The sequence below is a fragment of the Fukomys damarensis genome, unplaced genomic scaffold (assembly GCF_012274545.1).
Source record: "Fukomys damarensis isolate Sample0158 unplaced genomic scaffold, DMR_v1.0_HiC HiC_scaffold_15, whole genome shotgun sequence".
NCBI classification, from domain to species: domain Eukaryota; kingdom Metazoa; phylum Chordata; class Mammalia; order Rodentia; family Bathyergidae; genus Fukomys; species Fukomys damarensis.
Genome location: NW_022900927.1, coordinates 14,324,341 through 14,350,019, shown reverse-complemented (window position 1 = coordinate 14,350,019; position 25,679 = coordinate 14,324,341). Strand labels below are relative to the sequence as shown.

General features: G+C 39.2%; 1 protein-coding gene and 1 pseudogene across 1 annotated transcript in view; one reads left to right on the top strand and one right to left on the bottom strand.

Annotated features, from left to right (window-relative positions):
* The window catches only part of Slc2a13 (solute carrier family 2 member 13), a 271,310-nt gene that overhangs the window by 14,417 nt on the left and 231,214 nt on the right, over positions 1-25,679 (bottom strand). The gene's annotated exons all lie outside the window — the stretch shown is intronic.
* Positions 17,444-25,679, top strand: part of LOC104856197 — an 18,016-nt pseudogene continuing 9,780 nt past the window's right edge.

The window sequence follows — 25,679 nt, the reverse complement described above, 5'->3', positions numbered from 1 at the left end:
AGTAACGCATTTAGAAATTAGCAGCTTCCTCTGCAAGTGGAACACTTCTGTCCTCCCACTCAGAAGTCACCCCACAGGCCAGTTCATACCGAGAGCTAGCTCTGCCTCTTTCTGGGTACTTCTGCAGATACCCAGTTTAAAACCAAAGAAATAACTACAGGAACTGAGCAGTGAAAATACACAACTGCTTTGGCAACAATTAAGTGTGCTTCCCACACAGCACATGCTTTTTGTATTACTCCTTTATCCACTATGTGATATTATTTAAGTACATTGTATTTATGTAGGGGAGGAGGGGAAAAGAAATACAGGTTGTAGTTCAAAACTTCAAATTTTGGAAAGGGGAAAGCTTCCCATATGAAAGTGGTTTTTGTTTTTTTGCTGGTGCTGATGATCAAACCCAGGGTTCACACATGCTAGGCAATCGCTCTACCACTGAGCTTGCTGTGCTGGAGTGTTTACTGGACTTAAGATAGCTGTGTCCCCATCTCCAAGTCTTCTCCTGGGTGACGGTACAGGCGATCCTTGCTAACTTACTACTAAGAACTGAATAAAGCATTCTCATGTCTGTTTTCCAACCCAAGACTGTGACTTCTGCAGGCAAAATCATGAACCTAGAGAAAGAAGATATTTCTGAAGCTTAACTCTAACAGTTCTTTACCTATGGGGATTCATAATTAAAATACACAGCTGGAATTTGAAAGTGATGGGAAAAGGACAGTGGTGTCTCCGCAGGGAAGGACACCTTGGCTCTGATCTGAAGAGAAATAAAGGATGCCCATCAGAAAGTAGACTAGGATGATGTAAATTTACTATACAGCAGCCCAAGATGCAAGAAAATGTAACTTCTGGGTATCCCATCAAAGCAAAGAACAGGGAGAAGGGACTGTTACAAACTTGACTCAGTACTTCCAGTGGGCATAGTCCCTACTTAATAACCTGAAATGAAACAAATGTATCAAGAGTGACTAATAGCATTTAGAGTCTAATAAATGACATGTTTGTAGTTCAAACCTTTTAGAAAAGTATGATTCTCTGGGGTATGCTTTTTGTGGCCAGCCCTTTTTCCTATTTTGATTTTGTAATATATTTTTTTTCAGATGATTGTGACATGAAGGCAAAATACAATGAAATAAGTCTATAGTCCTTTGTTAATTTGCTTTTGGCAAAAAAAAATTTTTTTTTTAGAATTACTGAAGCATTTACATCACATATGGATAAAATTAAAACATTACAAGTTTGGAGCTAAAGCTAGTTTTTTGCTGATTTAGTGAAGATTTATATTTAAATCTTATCTGTGGAAATCAATATGGAGATACCTCAAAGAACTAGGACTAGAGGTTCCATTTGACCCAGCCATTCCTCTGCTGGGTATCTTTCCAAAAGAATTAAAATAATCATACCACAGTGATATATGTGCACCTATGTTTATAGTGGCACAGTTTGTAATAGCTAAAAAACTTGGAAATAGCCCAGTTGCCCATCAGTTGGAAACTGGATAAAGAAGATGTGGTTTTTCTATAAAATGGAGTACTACTCAACCATAAAGAATGAGAAACTAAGTCATTCATAGGAAAATGGATGCATATTAAGGACATACTCTTAAGTGAAATAAATGAGGCACACTTGTAAATACTGAATAGTTTCTCTGGTGTGAAACAGTAAAAATATAAATAAGATCCAAATTGTATAACTGAAAATGTGAAGAAAAGGGCTAAAGGTGTAGGGGAAGTAGGAAGGGTAGGGGGAAGGAAATAAGGGAAAAGAAAAAAATAGAAGAGGAAAAAATGGATACAAAGATTTTATAAATAGGGAGGAGGGAGGGGGTACTAGGAGGGTAGGGGTATGGGGAAAAAATGAGAACCAAGACCTGTCATGTAAAGGTACAAGATCTCAATGATGAATGTAACTGTACTGTATACTTAAAAAGTACCGATAAACTCAATGGAAAAAAAAAACCCACTCAAACTACACTTTAAAGTCATTGTTAACAATATCTTATGGATACACCTGTATCAATTTACATGAACTTAAGTGCTGTTAGCCAGCTGTGGAGAAAAAAAAACAAAAACCCTCTTATCAGTAGGTTGGCTAACTTACTGTTACAGAATCAGTAAGTGACACAGAGGCAGCAAAATGGAAGTAAAATAACAAAAGTTTACTCCATCATGACACCTAATAGCGGTGCCCTGATCGATTCCCCACTAGGTTACAACTCCCGCTTTTACAGGGTTTTACAGCCTTGATCTCATTCAGGTGGTTCCTTGCATTGTCACATTTCACATCAATGATACTCAAAACATGGAGGCCAGGCACTTGAATTTGAACCGGAATGCAGTTCTTTGTTAGGGCCCAGGGGAAAGGGGCCTGTCTGGTCAGAAAGTTAACAGTGGTTCTTTTCATTTACAAAATTTTTGAGGGAGAGCAGATGGCTAATTCTGAACTAAACAGAGCAAAGGGCACAGGTTACCTTACACTGTGACATCTTGTAGGGTTTTTGCTATGAAAGTTTTCCCTATCATCACCACTCGAGGGGAAATGGATGGGAAGAACATGGGTGGACCATCAAGTAAAACAGTAACACCGAAAGCCACTGAGGATACAGTGAACTGCGAGAGAGCTCCAGTTCTGGGAATAATTTCAATTGGTGTAATCTTTTTGTAAAGAAATTTGGCCACAGGAGTCCTCGTACCCTTTGACTCAGTCTCGTGCCTAAGATCTATCTTTAGGAATGCATCTAAATGGGAAAACGCTAAAAGTTGTACTTTTCAGTATACTTTCACTTATCACAAGATTAACATAGGTAAAAAATGACAAAGGAGGGTAGTTTGGTGAGTTACGGTACTATAACAATAAAGTAGTCGCTAAAATATTATAAACAGTATGACGGATACATGCTGAATCAGGACAGAAATGAGGGGATGCGGCCCCTGTGTCTTTCTAGCTCCTCTAAGACTTGTTCTTGAAGTTTTGTAGTCAACTTACCAGCCAGGATAGAGAACCCCTGCACTGTGCCTCGGGGAGAATCCCCAGTGGCATGGAAGGTTCAAACCTATTACTGTAGAATAAAAAAATTCCACTGCATGACTTCCTAATATATCATCATTCCCTTTTCTTACTGTATTATCGTATTTCCGGAAAGCCTGGCCATGCCCTATTTCATAAGGACTCCCTGGAAACATGAAAGATAGGGCAAAGATGGTGGGGATGGGATGCCAAACTACAAAATAATATCTAGGCTTTCAAGAAAATTGGAGGGAAAAGGTAATTTATTGATAGTTCTTCCAACGTTTTAACTTACAAGCTGCAAAAGCGTCATCTTGACAAGAGAGGAGAAACTCTAGTGACTCGGATGTTAGGCTTCTTTTTCCCTATTTGTGTTCCTCCTTAAATTTTCCTCAGCATTAAAGTTACTACACTCTGCTTCAACTGGCACTGCAATGAAGTCAAATCGTGCCTTTGAATTACACACATTCGCCCTTCTTCTGTTGCCTTGCACTGATCAAAGGCCTTGGAATTCTGGCTTCCGTATTTCTACTCTCTACTCACCTGCTGCTCCTCCGAGAAGTGTGAGGGTTTGGCACTGCCCACGACTCAGGACCACCTTCCTCCCATCCGCAAATGGCAACGCCTGTCTGCAAAGTGCCTCCTCGGCAGTGCCCTGTGCCAGGTGCCTTGGCCTATGTGGGGTGCATGTTTTATACGAGAGCAGACTTGGCGAACACTACATATTCTCATAAGTCAGAATGTGAAATATTCAGAGGACAGGGTGAGACAGAAGTGGAAGCACAGATAAAGCAACAGGCAGAGGCCAAAAGAGGTAAAGAAAGGGCACACAGTTAGTGGTGATGAGGGGAGTGCAAAAGAGAAGCCAGAAGCAGACTGCTGACTGGCTCACAGACACTACACTAGATCTCCACCACACTGAGCTGAGCACAGCTGAGACTTTTTTCTTTCCTACTGCCTTGCCCATTACTAGTCATGCTACTTTTTTGTTTGTTTGTTTGTTTTTTTGAGACAGGGTCTCACTATGTAGTTCAGAGTGCCCTGGAACTCCCTGTGTAGCCCAGGTTGGTCTCGAACTCACAGTGATCCTCCTGCCTCAGCCCCCTGAGTGCTGGGATTACAGGCTTAGTCATGCTACTTCTAACATACAATTCCCTTTAACCGAGGAAACCCAGAGAATCCTAAAGGTAACAGAACGATGGCTAAGTCAGGACAGAGTACTGATTCTGACTTTACAGTCCTACCAGTCCCCAAAGAGTGCATCCTAACAGCCACATAGCACCACCACTTCAGGAGCCTGCCCCCAATACTGAGAATACAGCGTCAAAAATAAGATGATGGGGCTGGGGATTTAGCTCAGCTGTTCGGTGACCTGCCTTGCTAAACGCAAGGACCCAAGTTCAATCCCCGGTACCCCCCCCCAAAAAAGATGACATTCCCTTCACTGTCACTTGGGAGTAATGTACTTTTTTCAACTATGTTGTTCATAATTTTAGGAATTCTTTTAGGAATCTAATTATTCTGCAACTCAAAACCAACCTTAATTTTCATTTTATTTCTGGTTCCCTTTCCTTGTTATTTTATTCCTTAGAATAACTGTAGGTGAAAATGAGTCTGGGCCAGACTGAATCAAAGTGGGGAAATGGTGGAATGAAGACATCTGTGAGACTGAGGGCACAGCTCAGGGGCAGAACGTGTGTTTAGCATGCACCACCCCAAGTTCAATCCCCTGTACTCTCCACAAACAGTAACTGTATGTATCGCCTATGCCTTAGTTCTGATTCCTTGGCTTGTCCTCTTTCCTGCTATCAGTAGTCTTAAGAAACATTTTCCTTTTTCACTATTAAACTCTCAGCCAGGAAAGTAAATTCTCACACTGACGCAAGCCGACTCTGCGGGAAGGCCTCTGCCAACTGAAACTCTCCTCCACCTGGGGAGCAGCCGCTGTACGGAGCTGTGCACAGTGTGCTGCGTTCCAGTCACCGGTGATTAGGCAAGGAGCCGCCTGTTCTGAGGCCTGACATAGCACCCAGGGTCCGGCACAGTGTGGGCATTTGTGAAATGAATGAGTGATGAAGAAAGACAATCCGGCAGGGCAACTATTTATAACCGACTGGGTAATGTAACAGAACTTTAGTAATTAAAACATTTTAATGCCAAAACACAAAGTTAGTTAACAGTATATTACCACCTAAGTTATTTCTCTGAAGAGGGTTATGAGCAGCCAGCCCATCCTTCTTCAGTTCCAGTTCAGAGACCTGCGGTTTTGCACTTAGGGTTCATGGATCCGGATGGAATTCTTTTACTCGTCTTGGTTATTGGGGGATTTTATGACCCTCAACACAGTGACAGTAAATGTCAATAAAGGCAAAATACACATAACTTTTCCTTCTCATACCCTAGGTTTCATATGCACAATACTTCACACACCATCAACTGCTCAATAAATGTTTTTCTTTTTCATTAACTGTATAGGTACATTTAAAGCAAACAGCACAGTTGCATTTATCATTGGGATCTTGTACCTTTACGGGATAGGTCTTGGTTCTTTTGTTTCTTCCCCATTCCCCTGCCTTCCCTTCACCCCTGCACCCCTCCCTCTTAGCTAGTGAAATACTTTTATCAGTTCCCATTAAGCTCATCCTTGGTCATGTGACACCATTTTCTCACTTGTAAGCATCAGAGAAGACAGCTGCTATTTGCTTTCAAAATTTCTTAAATTTTAAGAAATCTAAATTTAAACACCGGTGTGAGTAAGGTTGGGTGAAATACAAGCAGATCATAACTTACTCTCCTTGTCACCAAATTTAACCTTACTCGTGCTGCGATTGTGAACCTAAAATGTTACTGGCATAAAAAGAGCATCACTTTCCCAAAGCCCTGGCACTATGCATCCCAAGCCGTAACAATATCAAGCCATACCAGTGGTTGGGTATATTTTCTTTCTACTGCAAGAAAGAGTACAGACACAGGACCTTTGACTTGTTTTCATTTGCAGGTACATGAGAACGAGTGCACACCATTCACCACCGAAGGCTGACTTGATGAGAACAATGGCGTCCTTTGTTTCTTAAAATTCTTTTCAATGTACTCTCCAGCTGCTTTTCTTGAGTATGATTTCACAGCTTCCTTATGAGAGCTGTGGGCCCAACAGAAGTGCCCTTGAGTAGATCTAAATCTTCACTCTGTAGAACTAACATTTTTATGGAGCCTGACTACACACAAATACCTTAATATGTGTGAATTTGGTTAATTCTCATAATTCAAAGCAAAATTATCATTGTTGTCATTTTGTATATAAGTGCTTAAAAACAGTGATGCTAAGATTACATAACCGGTTAAGGTAATATTTGAAACCCGGTCTTCCCATTTAACATCATCATCTTTCCAGCTGAGATACACATGGAAACCTCTTTCCTGAGGTGCCTTACTTTTTATGGAATTTAAATGGAGAAAGATGAAAATGGCTTGGAATCTCCCCTGAGTTAGTATTCTTCTTCACATCAGCAGGAAGTAAGCCATTGAGATTATTCACTGTAAGCGCAGTAAAATGCTTCTCGAAGAACATTATGAATTAAAACGAGCAGCATGTTGGCATATCTGGGCTTCTGTTTTTTCTGTATTTTCTTTTGGCTTGGTATCCATTTTGCCCCAAAACACAAAACAATAATTACAATAGAAATAGAAAGGGTTCTAGTATGAACTCGAAGTAAAAATATCACATAACAATCTGAGTAACTGGATCACTCATTTGAGGGCACTGACGCCACCACCACAAATGTACTACAAAGAGAACAGCAAAGGGGCACTGTTTCAGTCTTCTAATACACACCCTAAAATACAGAGCTCCTTGGTTTCCTCAGGTACAGTCATAACAGAAAAGAGTTAAAAAACGATACGGGTATTTCCCCAGAAGTTGTTTAGAGTATGAAAGCACATATAGAGGGTCTCCACAACTGTTTGAAAAACAAAACTGTGCCATTAGATATTGACATAAGAATTCTTTAAATACTAAGGGAATGGGAAAGTCATAATCATAAAACTATAAGCTGGAAGGCAATTTCACATCATTTCATCTCCAATTATTGCTTAAGTAAAAACATAAAAGACTCACAGACTAAGCATTTTAAATAAAATTTTTTTCTAACTTCCTAATTCATATAGAAACTTCCCCAAAACTTTACTAATTATCAGCAATCAAAACCGTAAAACTGACAGGATCTGTGTCAATCCTTCTAAATCAAAGACAGTTTTTCTACCAGGTCTATAAAAATCTGTTCTTTTCTTCTACTCTGTTCCTGGTACTGAAGCAAAGCATGCATGTCACTCTTACCACCAGAGCCATGCTCATCAGAATAGCTCTACGTCACATAGGAGGGCCCTGCAGCCTGGGCCGGCCAGCTCAGCCTCTCTTACATCAGCACCAGTGTGCCTCAGGGGCCAGGACAGAGATGTGTTATGACTTAGAAGAGTACAGAGGTGGGGCTCAATAAATGTCTGTTTTATGAATTAATCATTTTTCCATTTGATAGATGTAGCAATACTCCCTTTCAGTCTTGAAGTTTATTTTCAGACTGATTTTATTAGGGGAGACTAAGTACTATAATTTACCCTTTATTCTTGGTATGAAATTTTATATATTTTGAGTCTATAGTAGGTATTAAAAGTAGTAACTCCAAATAACCACACCTTTGATTAATCTATTTTAATACTACAAATTTAAGTGCCAATTATATAAGCTCCAAATAAAAAGTGGCAGGTGAAAGGGAGAGCTTTTATATTTCTGAAAACACACAGAAAATTATACAACACAGAAGACTGTTAGTAGACATCTGTGGTATTTTTCCTTGGAAAGAAAGGTCTGGTAGCAACAGACAAATTGAGTTGGATGTATAAGACTGACAAATTCTGAAGTCACATTTACCTGTATCTGTAGAAGAGTCTAGGGGACCAGTTCTACCTCCAGGAAATGCAGAATGATCTGAGCAACTGAATTATGCAACAGGTGCGATTAGAATAGGATTGGGAAGTAGCCAATATTTTGGCTTTGTCTTGCATTATAGATGAGCTTGTATTGTTTGGGTCAAGGTAAGCATTGTCATGGGATTATGCTTAGAAGTAAGGCCAAGGTTCTGGGAGATAAAGAAAATAACTTAGGGAAAAACACAAATTTTAACTTAAGGAAGTCTTGCTATGCTATATTGTTTTCATTGAGAAAACTTGTGTTTGTCTTCAGCTTAAGTTTTCCCAGAGGCTTTTTCGGACTGATAATATATAATAGAGATCCATTCTGCAAGGAAAAGGAGGTTCTAAAGAATCTAAAAGTGTACTTTTTAAGCAGAATCTGATATAGACAGAGAAAAACAAAATTCATAGGTGGGACTTAGGGATGGTTGTACCAGGGTGGCTACCCAGAATACAACAGAAAATCCAGAGGATAAAATTTTAGGAAACGGTAAAATTTAGAGAAAGAAGTTAAGACTCAGAAACAGCCTCAGCCAGTGAACCATTTTTGTAGACTTTACTGAAGAGGTTAAAATATCTGCATTACCTCTCCTGCAATAGGTGCAAAGTACTGTCTTCCTGTAAGACAGTACTGACTGAAATAAGATTTCCTTAAATGGCCTACTTTCAGCTCACTCTCATTCCACTTGTGCTTCTTCCTGCAGAGTACCCATAACCGCCAGAAAATTTATACATGAATCAAATAATACTTACATTTCTTTCCAATTTTTTTTTGAAAAATAAAATTGAAGCCACATAATGTAATAAAGCAATGTAACATAGCTAGGTGCAAAGGTAAACCTCTGATCCGTGTATTGGGAGTGACCCAATCTAGTGAAAGGGTACACAGAACATCGAGACGGATTCAGCTCTGTAGCTGGTTCCACACGGAGGGTAATACACAAGGCCAGCACCATGACAGACCTTGATGGGAATTTTGGTTAACCACTTACTGTATTGCACCAGTGGCCTTAGTAAAGTTATTTACACTATCTAAAACTTGGTTTAAAAATTTTTAAATGTCTAAGAAACATGAATTATTGTTGCTGTTAATGCCTCAGGATAGAAAGGAACATGTTTTACCCAGTAAAATTTTATGAATTACAATACATCATTGTGGATATGATGTGTTTCCTAAGGAGGGGGGAATCCATTATCTAGAGTTTTGGGGCAGAATTTTCTTCCTTCAGTTCATTTTATTTATTTCCTCCAGCCATATAGCACTTCTGTCATTCTTTTACACTGATACACTTCCTGGCTTCCTCTTCAGTTATTATTGAAACAAGTTTTCTCTTTATGCAAGTATGAATACACCTAGTCATTTATATTTAGTAATATAAACAATGTCTTCTGAAACACTTTGATAAGTTATAGTATGGAAATGAAACAGCAAGGGTAAGAGAGGACAGAAGGAAGTGACCTATGAATAAATAAATAAATCATGCTTTTAGATGAATGGTAACACTTGGGAGACCTTATTGTCTAAAAATCGGGCAAATGCACTACGTTTATTGATGACTCACTGTTATTTGCTATTCATGAATCTACCTCTAAAGGAGGGATATTAACACTAAACTCACAGTTCAAACATCAAAACAATAAATGTGTGCTGTTGATCCCGTCATATAAATTTGGCCTGGATATACGAATTAGACATTTAGGAATCTCAAGAAAATTACACAGTAATAAAATCATATTCCCATACACATATTTACTAGGATATATCTAGTCCTATTTACATCCAAAAGGACTAATGTGGCTTTGTGTATGTTTTGTTTTCATGACTCTAGAAAAATACAACTCTAAAATTTGTATAGAATCACAAAAACAAAAACCACAGAATATTGACTTCTACTAGAAGTCGTGCTATAATCAAAGCTGTCTTAAACCTCAATTCTGTAAGTTCTTATCTACACGTGTCTACCATATTATCATGAAATAAGTATTTCAGGACCCTTTAGAACATTTATTTAAAAAATCTAGTTGGTATGCACCAATAAAATCAGGCTATAGTTGTTTTGTAGCTTGCTTTACTTTATTAAAGTTTATCCTGATATAAAGGAGTTATAAATAGCTATACTTTAAAGAATACTATACGGGCGGGGATTTAGCTCAGCGGTTCGGTGGCCTGCCTTGCAAGCGCAAGGACCCGAGTTCAATCCCCAGTACCAAAAAAAAAGAATACTATATATTATACCATAATGAATATATTTATTATAAAGAATTATAAGCAATATCCGGGCTCAGTGGTTCTGGCGACTGCCTCACAAGCGCAAGGACCTGAGTTCGATTCCAGTACAAAAAAAAAAAAAAAAAAAAAAAACAATAAGACAATCACCAATTTACTTCACCAGCCAGGTTAAGAATTGTACTGGTGTGAGGCTTCAGATGCTCTCTGTGGACCACTTTCTATTTGTATTCTCTTCCTTGGCCCCAGAGACAATTAACCAACATGAATTTGTTAATTATGCTTTTGTTTTTCTAAACAGTTATACTAGTTATCCATGCATTCTTTTTTTTTCCTCTCTTTTTGAGTTTATTGGTACTTTTTAGGTCTACAGTATAGTTACATTCTGAGATCTTGTATCTTTACATGACAGATATTGGTTCTCATTTTTTCCCCCGTCCCTGCCCTCCCTTCACCCACTCCTCCTCTCCCCATTTACAAATACTTTATTTCCATTTTTTCATTTTCTCCTATTTTTTTTTTCTTTCCCTTATTTCCTTTCCCCTACCCTTGCCACTTCCCCTAATATGCATTGGTTTGTTAGGCTTGTTAATGAACGTAACAGAATGAATATTGTATATTTTCATTTTATGACTTGTTTCATTCATAATATTGTTTCTGAGATTTACCCAGTTTAGCTTTAGTGAACTGTCAGTACCCCATGATACCTATGTATGAATGTACCAGTTTACAATTTCTGTTTCCAGTTTAACAGATTACAAATAATACTGCTCTGATATTATTTTAAACATCTTCTGGTGCAAAACTTTCCCAATTACACACAGGGAGGTAGAATGGCTGGGTCGCAGCATTTGTGCTTGGTCAACTGTACATGTAACACAGATTCTGCCCTAACAAGTTCAGTCATTTAGATTCTCACTGTCAGTGGAAGAGAGAACTCTGTCAATCCATATTTTTAGGTTTTTAAAAGTACCTGCCGATCTGGTTCATAAAGTGGTACCCTAGTCTAGTTCTAGTTTGCATTTTCTTGATTATTGAGGATTCTGAATCCCCTTCTGATATCCTTATTGGCCATTTGAGTATCTGCATTTAAAAAGTGTTCTTTCCCATTTTCCAACTGGCCTGTTTTGTCTATTTCTGAATGATACATAGGAAGCTTTAAGTATACTGCAGGTCAGACTCGCCTACAATATAAAAAGTGAACAACAAAATGTAAAATTTTCTAGTAACCATAATTAAAAAGTAAAAAGAATTAATTAACGTAGGGAATAGGGAAAGGGGGCATTACTAGAACCTCTGCATCAGGTCCTAGTCTCCTGTGAGTCACGAGAGCACAAGGTGAATTAATTCATATACAGACAGAAATGAGACTTAGAGAAGCAGCTGAGTTTTGCCCTGATCCATGCAGCTCTGGGCCGCAAAGACCCCAGACCCTGAGCTGGTCACACTTTTATTCAGAACATTAGCAGAGAAGCAGCAGATGACTCAGAGGGAGAAGCCAAGATCCTAGAACACTGAGGAGCTATGCAGATGAGGATCTGGTTCCTCCCAGGATGTCTCCAGGTGGTGCAGTCCTGTCCTGGAGCATCACAGTATGGAGGGACCACTGAGGTCTTAGCTATGACCCCAGGTGAAAAGCTGAGTTGTCTCCACATACCTTAGCTGGCCTGTAAACAGGAAAACTAGGCCCTAATCATGATTTGATTATGAAATGATTTTTCCCCAATTGCTCCTGGCAAAGTAAGATTAATTTTAGTAATATATTTTATTTGATTAAATGTATCTTTTAAAGTTTTCACTTGAACATGTGTTCAATATAATTACTAAGGAGACACAGTGCCTTTCTTCATATGGAGTCTCTGAATCAGTGTGAACTTCACCTGAACAGTGTATTTTAATTGGGATAATCTGCACTCCAGATGCTTCTCAGCCACACATGACTTCTGGCTGCCCTTCTGGCTTAAGCCTTTGCCACATATGTATAACACACTGCAAAAACCTTATATCATCTCTCATTCCTTTGTAACTTTTCATGAACTAAAATTCTGAACACTACATAATCAAATATATTCCCTTTATAGTAGGTATTTTTGGTCATGCCTGGCAGGTGAGGCAATTCTGTGTGACATCGCCAAGGCAACCGCGTGGGCAGGAGGGCAGCACCCAGCACAGACCTAGGTGCCATCAAGCCTCTAGCAGAACAGGAAACCTCACAGAACAACAAAGACAAGATACTTACTGCCCTGAGAAGAGTGGCTTCGCTCTGTCCATCCCCTAAAATCTTCAATAACCCAGACTTTCCTTTCACCTCTGTTCTCTGCTCACTCCCTGAGTTCCCTTTTCCCAGACTCACAAAAAGGAATAAACAGCCCCTTTACACACACAATGCCTACCCAAGTAGTCTCTTCCTTTCTGCATCTTTGGTGCATTTTCTACCACTGGCTTTTAACAAATCCTTCACTTTTCCTTGATGTTGAAACATTATAGATAACTACACTGTCTATTAAAAGTTTTACAATTTGCAAACAACCCAATCTTGTATGTGTAAAACCCAATGGAACTAATTATTAGAATGACTGAGTTTATCAAGTCTACATCTTCCAAGATCAATACATTAAAAACTTACAAGTCATTACTATGTATAAAACCATTAAGGAAAATTCCATTTACATTAGCACTAGACATATTTAGGAATAAATTTGACAAAAGGTAAGATTACAGTACTAAATAAGTGCAGAAATTTCCCCAAATTTATCTACAGATAATAAAAATCCAGGTAGAATCTGAGCAGGTAATCGACAAACTGATCTAAAGTCCACATGGAATTACAAAGGACCTGAAGAGCCCCAGCAACATCGCCTGCATCTTTGTAGAGTCCTTGCAAATGGCTGCCTTGTGCACTTTCCTCAGCACCTTTCTGATGTGAAGCCAACCAAAATATCCCCGGATAAATAGCCTGTTCCTTCCTTCTGCCACAGGTAGAAGGGGCTGAACTTCAGCTCTGGACAGTTCCAACAGAAACCCTGTGTTGGCTCTGAGCTTTCGCTACCTGGAATGCTCACACTACTTCCTCTCCCCGATTCCAAGGACTTTCCTTGATTTCAGTAAGCCAAGTGTAATCAGGGTGGAACTCTGCCCATCTTGGTCAGATTGATGAACTATGGAGAACAGTAAAATTTTCTTCTGTGAAATTAGCACCAGCTCCCTTGTTTTCTAGGTTTGAGAAATTAACCCTCTCCTCCTAAATTATGGTGATTATTTTTGAATCAACAAAGGAGTAAAGGCCCTGGGCAGGTGGAAATACAAGGAAAACAATCCCTTTCTTTGAAACTGTCTCACCTGTCCTGACCAATAACAAAAAACTTAGAGCTACCCTTCTTTTCTTCTCTCTTTCCTTGCAAAGAATTCTCAGTCTTGAAGTCTGAGTAGACTCCTTGTTGCAACTGTTTGAATAAAGCACATTTTCTATTGCATTTTGAGATTCAGGGAGTTTTTGGAGAAACTGACTTTAACTTTTCTTACTTGAAAGATTATTTCAAAGAATTATATGATGTGTATTTTCTCTCAACACAGAGAGGGTATAATTCTCTTCTGAAGAAGTAAGCTATCAATCTAGTGGCTCTTGCCTACAAAATAATTTTTCTATCCTCTTTGGCTCCTTCTAGTATTTCTTCCATTTCTGTTGTTCAGCACAGTCACTCTGTTCACAGCCTTGCTTACAAAGGCTTCTTGCAGCCATGAATTCAATGGAATACTCTCCCTTTCAATGCTTCTTCTTCATCCTCTCCTTTCCTTTCAGAATTCTGATTTGACATACGCTAAACTTTCTTACCCCACAGACCTCTCTTCTCATCGATACATCTTTGAAGTGCATTTATTTTATAATCATCTTAGGGAATTAGTACTTGTACATAATACTGCTTTTTTTAAAATCCCCTTCACTCCCTCTCCTCTTCTAATTCTCCTTTCCTCCATTTCATTCTTATTGGTATTATTAATCTCAGTTCATGTTCATGGCATATAATGTCCACATTCCTTGAGGGTTGTTATTAGGGTCCTGTACATGGAATATCTTCACTCTACCTATTTCCTCATCCCCCGTCCCTCAGTCCCTGGATCTCTTCCTATCTGCGAGAGATCCATTTGCTTCCTATCCTTTCTTTTTCTCTTACTTTGTACTTTGCCTTAAATGAGAGAGACCATATAGTATTTAAGCTTGTGTCTACTTATTTCACTCAACATTATATTTTCCAGGTGCACTCATTTACCTACATGTCTCAAATTTATCCTCCTTTATAGCTGCGTAGTATTCAATTATATACAGATACTATATTTTCCTTATCCAGTCATCTGTTGATGGGTATACAGCCTGCTTCCAGGATATAGCTATTATGAATTGTGCTGCTATAAACACTGGTCTACATGCATCACTGTAGTATGATGTCTTAAGCTCTTTGGGGAAGACACCTAGCAGGGGGATAGCTGGGTCATATGGAATTTCTAAGTTTAGTTCTTTGAGAAATCTCCATACTGATTTCCACAGTGGTTGTACTGATTTACATTTCCTCTACCAACTTAGGAGGATTCCTTTTCCACCACAGACACATCAGCCTTTGTCACTGTTTGATTCCTGATGACTGCCATGCTTTCTGGATTAAGATGGAATCTCTGTGTTGTTTCAGTATGCATTTCTCTAATGGCCAGAGCGGTTAAGCATTTTTTCATGTATGTGTAGGCCACTTGTACTTGTTCCTCTGTGAAATGACCATCCATTCATTTCACTAGCCTTTTCTTGACAGGGTCTTTCATTTTAAGTGGTCTAACTTTTTGAGTTCTTCATATATTCTAGATATTAATGCTGTCAGAAAAGTAGCTGACAAAATATCTTTCCCACTCTGTAGGTTGTCTCTACCAACTGATTCTTTTGCTATACCAGAGTTTTTCAGTCTGACATAATCCTGTGTGTTGATGCTTACCGCTTATTTCTTGTGCAATTGCAGTTTTGTTTAGAAAATCCTTTCATACACCTGTGGCTTTCAGAAGAGATCAGAAGAGCAAAAATGATCTTGGGAAACGAGAAAAGCAGAGGCAATTACAATACCTGAATTTAAGCCATACTACAGAGCAAAAGTGTTAAGAATAGCAGACACATGGATCAGTAGAATGGAATGCAGTGATGGTGAACCTTTCAGTGATAACAAACGCGCCCTGCAGCACATGTGCCAGGCTCACCACTGAACAGAGGACACAGAAACACCCCCAGAAACTGAGCTATTTGATCTTTTTTTTTTTTTGGTACTGGGGATCAAATTCGGGTCCTTGTGCTTACAGGGCATGCAGTGGAACCACTGAGCTACATCCCTGGCCTTGAGCTATTTGATCTTGACAGAGGGGTCACCAGTTAGCTGTTTGCAGAAGATTGAAACTGGATCCATAGCTCTCACTGTGTAGTAAATTAAAATCAAAATGGATAAATGATCTAAACATTAAAACAGAAACATTAAACCTACTGGAAGACAAAATAGGTAAAATACAGACCTCTTTTATACCCTGAATCTGTCTTATTTTCTTTATGTCTCTTTGAATTTCATCCAGGATAACATTTTCTTACCTGTCTACCAGCTTATTCATTCTGCTATGACAAATGGGTTGATAAATCTATATGAAGTTTCCAGCCTAATTTATATTTCTTTTCTAGACTTAGTTATTTCATCACTATATATCTGCTTGCTTAGTCTGTTATATAACATTTCCAACATTTTATTTTTAGAAACACTGTAATCACGGCTGTGGATTTAGTTCAGTGGTGCCACTTTCTGCCTTGCTGCCTGCCTCGCCAGTGCAAAGTCCTGAGTTCAATTCCCAGTACCCAACCCCCCAAAAAAGTCTTGTAATTATAGTCATTTCATACCTATATAATGAATTCAATGCCACCTGCAATTCTTGCCAGCCTATTATTACTACTTGATTCCTACTTAATGGTGATCAATTCCCTTGCAGATTTTGTGATTTGTGCTGGGGCTGCTCCTTCCTTTTCTTTAGGATTCTGTCTGTGGAATGATTTGAGTGAGGGTGAAATTTCCAGAACGGATTTATATTTGCTCCTTTTGGACACCTGAAGGGTGCTCAGAGCCAGACCACCTTTAAGTCCTTAGTGAAGGTTTCACAGACACTGGAAGCATGAACTCAGGCTGAGGCCATGTAAGGGCTGACTTCTGGTGTGTGTAGTGTCCCTCCGTCATGCCAGGATGAGAAATAAAATAATTTTTTTGGGGGGGAGGAGGCACTGGGGACTGAACGTGGGAGCCTCTGCACTGAGCTACATCCATATCCTTTTTTTATTTTGAGACAGAGCCTTGCTAAATTGCCCAGGCTGGATTCCTCCTGCCTTAGCTTCAGGAACAGTGTTAAGATTACAGACATGTGCTATATAGTTAAAAGTTTCCTTATGATCCTTTTATGCATAGGACATATTTTCTTTTATTATAGCTTTTTCTTTTAACCTTAAAATTCATTTTGGAAGTATAATGTTCACTGACTTTAAGTAATATTCATAGTGGTACAATTATTATCACTATCTAACGTTAGAACACTTTTCTCACCTAAAAGAAATCTCATCAGGAATCGCTCCTCAAACATTTCTTCTACCAAACCCTAAAAAATACTGATTAATGTACTTGCTGTCTCTAGACATATGTGTCCTTTCCTAACTGGCTTCTTGTGGGAAGCCAGCCATGACCCACTGGCTTTTTGAAAGACAACATTTGTTCCTTTTTAAGGACTGCACATGTTAAACTTGTTTTGACCCTGCACGGGAGAACGGACAGCCAAAGATCTGTAGGAGTCAGGTGTTGTTAACTCCATTTTGTTATGTTAAAGATCTGATGTTATCTATAGGAGCAGGTATTGAGGTTACTATGGTAATCCTAGCCCATAATAGTTCCGGTCTTTTCCTTTAAAAGGCTGATGCCTGCCTGCAATAAACGTCGCCTTGATCAGACTCTTGTCTTGGCGTCCTTCCTTTCTCTCTGCCCCATCTCCACCCCGCTGCTCTTTCAGGTTTGAGGCACTGCGGGACAGTGCTCTGCGTCGCCGGTTCGCGACAGCTTCTTTTAGTCAACATCCATACCTGGAAACATCCATCTTCAATTTGCTCACGTAAGGCAAGGTATAGGCTCTGACATTCCAATGTGAACATGTAACTCAGTTCTGGCCCCTGAGATGTGAGCAAAAGTAAAACGTAAGATGTCTAAGGCATTTCCTTTCTTTTTTCACCATGCCCATGAACTGTCACAGGGTCTTCAAGTCAGTAAGCTGCCTGAAGCTAAAAGTGTGAAACCGTGGGAACTGCTGGGAAGAATGGGGAAACCTGTGTCTCCTGCAGACTTGGGTGCACAGCCACCAACTCTCTGCAACAGTGGGGGCAAACCCAAGGTACAAGTGCCACAGCAGGCTGTGCGTATAATCAAAAGCTCCAAAGGTTTCCATTCTCCACTCCGGAACAACAGATGACTGAAATACTGCTTTGTCCAGAATGGCTTTTTAGCAGCAATTTGACCTGAATGTGAATGCAGTAAGAATCTCACCATTTGCCTGCTGACAATTTCCCATAATTTTTTGGTAATAATGCTGCCATGGACATATTTGTCTTTGACTTCCTCTCTAGTTTTTTCCTTACTGTGTTTTCTAGAAGTGTGGCTGCCAATTGCAGGGCACAGACATTACTAAGCCCTTGTGGCTAAGTTTCCAATTAAGAAGATGATTTGTCTGCTCTTGATATCATCATGTAAGACTGTGTTTTGCTTATTTTAAGATAGAAAACTAAAAAGATAACCTGAAAATGCTACTTGATAACTTGTCTGAGACGAATAATACTACGTTTTGGATAATGAAAAAATTTTTTTATTATTTGTATAAATTTGGGTGCTACAGAAACACATCTGAGTGATGTAAGATAAACAAAGTATCACTGGGCCCTTCAACTTGGAAACAACGGTAAAAACTGCATTATGTTTATAATAAAATTATCTTTAAGTACATTACCAAATGCTAACATTTTCCATAAACACTGAACTTACTGTGTGGATTTCTGTCCTGCATTTCCTGAGCTACATTTGAAAGATTATTTTCCCATTTCAGCTTAATATATTATCATTTATAATGTATTCTCTAGCAGAATGTCATTTTCTGTTTTTCTGTTTTCATAAATAACAGCAGTATGGAAATAATACATGACATTCTGACATAAAAAGAGGAGCGAATTTAATAACCCATCTCTTCTAGAGTAGCTAAAGATTTCAATCAGTTTCACACAGATTATAAAGATAACTGTACCCTTTTTTGGTCTCATATTTGTAACTTTTATTCTGTGTGAATGACAAACATGAAAGCAGGTAATCTAATCACATTCCAGGATGCAAATGTACACGGACACAAACGCATACTGAAAACTGGGTACAAGTCAATTCATACATCCCATCCATGTGAACAGAAGAGCCTTTAACTAACAAACTACTTATGAGTTTTGTTCAGTACGTGGGAGTGCATCCCCAAGATGTCCCCCAGGGATCCCACTTCCTAATGTCCACATCCTATGTCCCTCCCACTGGCAAGGGTCAACAAGTGTAAGCAGCTGGACACCGGGGAATGATGGGAGTGTGACTCCACAGCCAAGTCAGTGAGTGACACCATGGCTTCTGTAAGCCTCTCTCGAATCACTTTGGGGAAGCCAGATGCCATGTTGGGAGGACACTCAGGCCTGTGTGACAACAGCCAGCTTGCCTCGCTGGGCCATGAGCAAGCCACCCTCCACTGCAAGCCTTCGGAGAACTGCAATCTCACGGGAAACACTGGCCAGAGCCTCTTAGCTCAGCTACTCTGGCATTCCTGACCCAGAAACTAAGGTAGACAATAAATATTGGTGGAAGTCACGAAGCTTTGGGGGCATTTGTTAAACAGCATAAATTACTAGTACAGGACTTTGGAATATTAAATGCTAAAATCCAATTAATCTGAATTAGAAACTGAAAACCAAAGAAAGCACCTTATTCATATTAAATTCAAATCTAGACCCCTAGTAGTCTTCAATTTATAAAGACTTGATAACAAACCCACTATGTGTCAGAAGCCCTTTAACTTGCTAACTGCTATAAAGCAAGTGCTGCTTCTCTCCCGGGCAGGCCTGGAGCTCCTGTGTGCAGCCTTCTTGCATGGCATGTGATGCGCAGACTCCCAGGATAGTCCAGGCCAGGGACTAAGGCACAGAAGAGGCCCATGGAATGGATCACCTCTGTTCCAGTCCTTTCTGAGCATTCAGGACATTTCCTGTGGCTACTTTGTATAAGCAAAACTTCTCCACTCAGCATCAAAAGAAGCTTGAAATGCTTTACAAATTGTTGCTGAAATACATGAGAGTGATGGAACCAAGGCATTGCTTGTGTTCAAGTTACATGACTCTGCCACCCCGGCCCTGTGCCACCCCATGCTGGGTATACTGTAAGACTTGAATAGGCTAAAGTGATTCCATGCTAATAGGCCAGACTGTGCTTCTTCATATGCTAATTGCTACCTTGGTTAACAGCCCGCCCAGGGGCAAATGGTTTGACAAAAGGTGACCCTAGAACATTTCCTGCATAAGATAAGCAATGTGTTTGCAGTCTTGTTCTGTGAATTCCCTGACTCTTTGTTCAGTAAAATCTTATAAAAAGTACCTCAGCCCCTGAGCAGTTGCCTCTCTGAGCCACCTGGCTCCGGGAGTGCCGTCTGGCCAGACTAATAAAGGTCTCTTTACCATCTAGCCTGGTGTGTTCCTTCCTGGGTTTCTCGGTTCTCTGTCGTGTTCCCGAAGCCTCGCTGGGTGTTAGGGCCCAGCATCGTGGAGGCCCTTTTGGGCTGTTCACGCTCCGTGAAGTGGAAGTGAGACTTTAGGTCTTACAATAGTAGGACATTATTTAGAGTCACAGGTCTACTGTGTGATTTTGAAATTGGTACCTGCACAGTACACTTTCACAGCAGCCCACCCAGAATAATGTCCAAAATTACAGTAAAAATAAGCTTAACTTCCACTAGAAGTGGCAGAGTAAACTAAAACAAACAAGACAAGAAAAAATTCTGAGGTTTAATTAGCAGCTAAGTCAAAAAGATTGGAAAAGCTGGGGCTACAAATCAGTCTGTGTAACTAATAGCAACTGAAAAGGGAGAGAATAAGTGCCAGTGGGGTACCAACAGAGAGCTTCCTAAAGGTGAGCCTACATCACAAAAGAATGAGTCCTGAGACACAGCAGGGTAACATGTCCAGAGTATTATGGTCTGACAACCAAGAAGGGCTAGCTGACTCATGATTTCACTTGGCTCAAACTTTGGTAGAACTTTCAGCTCAACAGTTCAGAGAATCAAAATTATAGCAGCATAATTTGTAAATCTGTCAGAATACTAAAAGCAAGAACTGCTCCCCATCTGTGGAGGAGGAACTTACGTATACATACAACCGTACAACACAATGAAGATCAATGCCTACCTTCTTTCACAGCTCCATGAAAAATATCATTGCGGAGAAAATATGTACAGTAATTTTTTATTGTGATATTTAGTTGTAGCCACCCCAATTCTGAGGTACCTGAAAAAATCAGGGCAACTCAGTCTGCCACTGGGATTCCCAAGTAAGTAAGACATCTTTAAATTCTTGACATTTTTGCATAAATGTAATGGATACTGATATACTGTGAATGAAAACTGTAGGCCAGGGATTTAGCTCAGTGGTTCCACTGGCCACCTGTCTGCAAGCACAAGGAACCGACCTGGCACCAAAAACAAACAAACAACAGAAGCTAAAATCTTTTCTGAAAATGAGTTAAGCTAAGTAATAATTGGCAGGGCTATTTCCAAGGAGACCTGAGAAACTGAAGCTGCTATAAGCGTAGAATGATAAACAAGCAAAAAAATGCACACTATAAACTAAAGGAAAAGTGGCCAGAGGTGATTGAGGACATACCCCTGCAAGTGACTGGGCTGATGTATGGCCTGACCGGATTTCCCTTGGCATAAAGATGAGATTACTTCAAAAGTCCAGTAGTTAAATAAAGAGATTACATGGGCTGCAGGTTTGACTCAGTGCCAGAGTCCTTGCCACTTATTTGAGGAACTAGGTTTGATGCCCAGTACAGGGTTAAAAAAAAAAAAAAAAAAAAGTTTATCACTGTAGTAACATTCACTCAACATGCTAGTGTTTCTAAGAGAAAGAAGACTGAGTGGAACTACATGAGTGGGCTGAATTAGAAGTAGACTTACTTACTTTTCTTCTTGATCTTCCACTAATGGGTTTTGTGAATTTTAGCATGGCACTTAAATGATCTCATTTGTAAAATGCAAAGGATGGATCAGAATCCAGAATTCATTGATTTGCACAAAATCAGATCACTGGAAAAACCTAGGAAACAGTGTTGAGGAAGATTCTCAACCTGTCTGGAGAGTGCTTAGGAAAGCAGACTGAAATCAACTAGGGCAGGCAAGGCAGCGTGAGGCAATGGTCAGGTAAACGCACATGTGCTATGCATAGATAGGGTCAATTATCTTCAAGGACACTTGTAGTTGCAACATTCTATCATTTATCCATCAAAACTGTTAACCAAAAAACATACTGATACAGTAACACAAAACTGTAATTTAAAAATGTAAAGAAAGCCTGGTAAATAAGTTGAAGGGAAAATGCTTTAGTGTTAAAGTCTGTTAATTTGAAGAGGTAACAATGACTCTTTCAAAGCTACTGACACTCAAATTCTACCCAAAAAAAGTACATTTAATGGACGTTTAGATTAGACAGACAAAATTCTAAGATCATGATCAGAACATTTGCATTTTGCTGGTTTGAGGAAATATTAATGGTCATAGCTGCAATACCAATACTTCCATTAAAATTCCTTACACTTTATTTCTTAATTGTAAATTTCTAAATAGCTAGCATGGAACTTAAAAATTCTTACGTGCTTTACAACTTAAAAGTTGAAAAGAATTTATAATAGGAAACAAAGCTGGCAATTGACTGCCTCTTTTTTTTTTTTTTGGTACAGGGGATTGAACTTGGGGTCCTTGCGTGTGCAAGGAAGGCCACCGAACCACTGAGCTAAATTCCCGGCCCTGCCTCATTTTTAATCAATAGTATTGCTTCTGTCATTAGAAAGATCATTAACGTGTTTCTCAGTTGCTATGAATTAACTTTAAAATATAAGAAAACAACAAATTCAAAATGATTTACAATAATTTTACTCTAGAACAAGGAAGCCAGGGCAGATGGGTATTTCGTCTACATCTAGTGTGTAAAATGACCTGCAAAGGCCTTGCAGGGTCTGGAAGAGAAGAGCAGTATGATCTGCCTCCCACTTTTGAAGAATCATGGCGGCTGCTAGGAGTGGAGAGGCAGCAGATGGGACAGAAGCAGGAAGACCAATTAATTAGCAGGCCTTGTATTAATGCAAGGGTGGGGCCAGGGGCCACGGACATAGGCAGGAGAAGCAGTGGGGCAAAGGGGTGCTCCAGGTACACTTTAGGGAGAACAGAGAGGATTAAGCAATAAATAGGCTTATAAATGATAATGATGATAAAGAAAGTAAGTAAAGTCCTTCGAGTCAGCATTACTCTCCTTTCCTTAGATTGCTTCTGCTTAGTTTTCCCTGGAGACCTTACTTCTATAGGCTGTGTATCTGAAACGTGTTTTAAAAACGGAGTGCATTTAAAGACATATTAAAATACTGAAATGTTCTTAAACAAAGCTTCGAGAAATGCTGAGAACTTTTAAAAATCCGTTCTGCTTCAGTGACCTATGCATATTTCAAAGGTGAGGGGCAGGAGAGGGAGATGCTGGAGCAGAAGCTTCCTGTCAACTTAGGGACCAAGGAACAGGCCGAAGCAGGCACATTTCAGACAAACTGATGGGGAGGGGATGCCTAGTTTTTCTCTTATTTGCCGAGTGAACGTTACAGAAATACAGACATCAGAAAACTGTAAGGAAGGTTTTACCTAGTTTCCCAGGTAATTGGATCCCAACATCAAGACAACTAACAGTCTATTTATTAAATATTGCCTAGTTTTTCTCTTATTTGCCGAGTGAACGTTACAGAAATACAGACATCAGAAAACTGTAGGCAGGATTTACCTAGTTTCCCAGGTAATTGGATCCCAACATCAAGACAACTAACAGTCTATTTATTAAATATTTATTTGCCTTAGGAATAGCAGATTCCCTGAAACTTTAACAGCTTTCTCTCTGATATCGACTGCAATTTGCAAAAGCTTATGGTGACAAAACCTGAGCTACAGCGGAACATTATTTAAAATCACAAAGCCAATTTCTACATGCATGTATAAAAGTTTCAAAAGGACTTCCAAGAACTGGATTTCAGAAACTATTGTGAAAACCATAGATGGTGATGGCGAGTTTACATTTCAGAGCTGACTCTGATCTTGCTTGGTGTGAACTTTGGAAGCTAAAAGGACAGACAATGAACAATCTATCTACTTGAAGAAGTGATGGACATGTCAGAACCAAAACCTTTGACCCTGAATTTGTAAGGTCTTCTTAAAGGAGTATCTGACTGACCCTAGGTACCTGATGATCTTTCCTTTCCACTAAGGAAAAAAATAATTCTGTCCCCTGAACAGGATTCTCCTACTGGATACATTTTTCCTGGGGCTCCAAGACTTGTTTTTATCTAATTGCATCTATCATTACAAAAATTATAAGATATTCATTAAAGGCATGTTCTCAGTAGTGATAAAATCTAATCCATGGTGCTACATAAATCAAACTTTACTATATCTGAAAACGATAACCTCTAAGCAACTTCCAGTAAAGATTTTACCATGCTTTAGATAGCATACACCAAGTTAATACCTTAGTAAGTCAGAGTTTGACAAAAATGCTTAATTCTACTGTAGGAAGCATATTATTATCAGTGTTTTCACGCATCAGTGAAATCCAGATACTTGAAAATAAAATTTTAAAAGTTAAAACAGGAACCAATCCAGATGTCCTTCGATGGGTTAAGAATTAGTAGTGGTATATCTATACTACACACTGCTACCTTAACTCAAAGAGGTAAGAACTGCAGATATATACAAAATGAATCTCCAGAGAATTATGCTGACAAAATGGCCAATCCCCACAAGTTACACTCTACATGATTCTTTCCATCTGTCTTTCATCCACCCACCTGTCCATCTGTCTGCCCATCTATTCACACACCCACACACCCATCCATCCATTCATCTATTTAAGAGAAAGTCTTGCTAATACTGCCTGGGCTGTGTTTGTTTGTTTGTTTTTGTTTTGAGGCTGGGTCTCATTTTCTTGTTCAGACTGGCTTTAAGCTCACACTATGTAGCCCAGCATGGCCTTAAACTTGCAATAATTCTCCTGTCTCAGCCTCCTGAGTGCTGGGATTACAGGCGTGTGGAATTACAAGCCCAGTTCCTCAGCTCCTGGGTTGGTTTTACTGGCTCAAGCAATCCTCTCATTTCCAGGCTCCCAAGTAGCTGGAGTATAAGGATGGCCCACTGGACCTGGTGTTAGGAGTCCATTTATTACATATTAAGATGATAAAATTACCAAAAAAGAAACATCAGAAATAGCAAGGAGTTAAGGAAATGGCCAAGAGGAGATTAAAGGAAGTGAGTAGGGTTATAAAAGAATGACCCCAGGGATCCTTGTGGTGATAAAACTGTGTCTTGACTGCACTGGTGGAAACACAAACCTACACGTGGTAAAACTGCAAGAAATAGGCACATATTCAAGGGAAACACAGAAGCTGAGCAAAATCAGCAAAATGGATTTTACCATTGTTAATACCCTGGTGTGATGCTGTGTAACAGTCACACAATGTTACACCTAAGGGGAATTTGTGATGACTATGTAGAATCCTTCAATTATGTCTTCAAATGACATATCAGCATAATTACATCACAATGAAGTTTAATTAAAATAGTATAGGTAGAAGATCTTATACGCATTCACTTGACTATTTATTTGCTTTTTAAAAGGTAAAGTGTTAAAGCTTTTCAGTAGTTAGCTTTTATTAACAGTACCAGGAGACTCTTGCCTATGGTTAATGGTATCACCAAATACTGCTTGCTAAAAGGGGAATTATTCTATCTTGTGAAAACACCTAAAATAACATAAGTTAGCATGTTATAAATAATTCTTACAAGCCAAGAAATAGGGCATCTACTGATACATAATACATTAAGTCGGTGACTTTTGACAAGGTGCAGATCTGTTGCTACCATGACTACAAGTAAGATGTCAAATATTTCTGTAACACCAAAAAGTTCTTTCATGACCAGCCCTATTCAATAATGGCTCTAGTTATGGTCACTAGAGATTAATTTTGTTTTTCTAGAATTTACATTAAGACGATATATACATATATATATATACAGAGATAGGAGAGAGAGAGAGAGAGAGAGAGAGAGAGAGAGAGAGAGAGAGAAA